The 2193-nt window shown below is 43.9% G+C and overlaps 1 protein-coding gene across 6 annotated transcripts in view; it reads left to right on the forward strand.

The window, feature by feature from the left end:
* TUFT1 (tuftelin 1) overlaps positions 1 to 2193 on the forward strand; it is a 64640-nt gene that overhangs the window by 34902 nt on the left and 27545 nt on the right. The window lies entirely within an intron of this gene.

The following is a 2193-nucleotide window of genomic DNA, read 5'->3' on the forward strand; positions in this document are numbered from 1 at the left end:
ATTTTTAATAGAGATGGGGTTTCACCATGTTGGCCAGTCTGGTCTCCAACTCCTGACCTAGTGATCCGCCCATGCCTCCCATAGTGCTGGGATTACAGGCGTGAGCCACCATGCCCAGCCAGATAATTTATTTATAGCTAGTTTTTAACAGAAAGAGAGGTGGAAAGTCAGAGTAATAATTTTAGGTTTTATGGTTGGCTTTGGGAAAAAGGGGTTCTGGTTTCTATGACCCACCTTGAGAAGAGGGATTCTAGTTTCTATGGCTAGCCTCGGGACGGCGAGGGGAGGAATGAAAGGCCAGAAAAGAGGTTAGGAGAAAGTCAGAGAAAACTTTTTTCTTCCAAGGCCTTCATTTTGGGGTATCATATTCTGAGATCCTACATTTGCGTTTCTGTTGGGTAGAGTAACTAGTGGTGGAATTGCTGTGCCTTACAGTACTTTTGTGTTCATCTTTGGTTGATGCTTCTGAATTTTCCAGCGATTGTGATACTGTGCAGTCCCAGCATCAGCGTCTCAGTGTCAGGTGTTCCACATCTGCTGAACACTTGGTATTTTTTTTTTACCCCTTTCATGTTAGTCATTCTGATAGGTATTTTGTGGCATTGTTTTGTGGTTTTAGTTTCCAGTTCTTTGATAATGCCTGATTAAGTTGAACCCCTTGTCATATGTTTGTTGACTATTTGGGTATCCTCATGATGATGTATCTGTTGGCGTCTTCTGCCTGTTTTTCTACTGGGCTGCATGTCTGGCTGGCTCTCTTTTTTTCTTTAAACATTTTATTTTGAAACAATTTTAAATTTACAGAAAAGTTGCAAAGATAGTACAGAGAACTCTTGTATACCCTCCATCCAGTTTTCCCACAACGTGAACATCTAAGGTCACCGTGGCACGTTTGTCATACGAAGAAATTAATGTTGGTACAATGCCGTTCACAAAGTTGTAGACTATTTGGGTTTCGCTACTTTTCCCACTAGTATCTTTTTTCTGTTCCAGGGTTCAGTCCAGGATCCCCTGTTAGTAATTTTGTTTAGTAGGAATTCTTTATATATTCTGGACATCTTTTGTCAGTTATACATATAGTGAATTTCTTCTGCTCTGTGGGTTGCCATGCACTCTTTTTATTATTATTATTATTATTATTGAGACAGAGTCTTGCTCTGTTATCCAGGTTGAAGTGCAGTGGTATGATCTTGGCTCATTGCAACCTCCGCCTCTCGGGTTCAAGCAATTCTCCTGTCTCAGCCTCCTGAGTAGCTGCGACTACAGACACGTGCCACCACGCCCGGCTAATTTTTGTATTTTTAGTAGAGATGGAGTTTCACCATGTTGGCCAGGCTGGTCTCGAACTCCTGACCTCGTGATCTACCCACCTTGGCCTCCCAAAGTGTTGGGACTGTGAACCACTGTGCGTGGCCCCCCTCGCTTTTTTTTTTTTTTGAGACGGAGTCTCATTCTGTTGTCCAGACTGGAGTGCAGTAACACGATCTTGGCTCACTGCAACTTCTGCCTCCAGAGTTCAAGCGATCCTCCTGCCTCAGCCTCCTGAGTAGCTGGGACTATAGGTGTGTGCCGCCACTCCAGGGTAATTTTTGTGTTTTTGGTAAAGATGGGATTTCAGCATGTTGGCCAGGCTGGTCTTGAACTCCTGACCTCAGGTGATCCACCCACCTCGGCCTCCCAAAGTGCTGGGATTACAGGTGTGAACCACCACACCAGCCCTCTCAGCAGTGTATTTTGATGAATAAAAGTTCTAAATATTAAGGCCGGGCATGGTGGCTCACACCTGTAATCCCAGCACTTTGGGAGGCCAAGGCGGGTGGATCACTTGAGGTCAGGAGTTCCAGACCAGCCTGGGCAACATGGCGAAACCGCATCTCTATCAAAACTACAAAAACTTAGCCAGATAGGGTGGTGCATGCCTGTAATCCCAGCTACTCAGGAGGCTGAGGTAGGAGGATCACTTGAACTGGGGAGTCAGAGGGTGCGGTGAGCCAAGATCGTGCCATTGCATTCCAGCCTGGGTAATAGAATGAGACTCCCTCTCAAAAAAAAAAAAAAAAATTATAAGGCATACACTAACATTTTAATAGTGGCTGTTTCTGGGTGGCAGGATTATAAATGCTTATTTTCTTCATTATATTCTTTTTGTCACTGAAAGTACTTGAAGGAATATGAATTCCTTTTTTTTTTTTT

Source organism: Colobus angolensis, unplaced genomic scaffold (assembly GCF_000951035.1).
Source record: "Colobus angolensis palliatus isolate OR3802 unplaced genomic scaffold, Cang.pa_1.0 Scaffold169, whole genome shotgun sequence".
Classification (NCBI taxonomy): Eukaryota; Metazoa; Chordata; class Mammalia; order Primates; family Cercopithecidae; genus Colobus; species Colobus angolensis.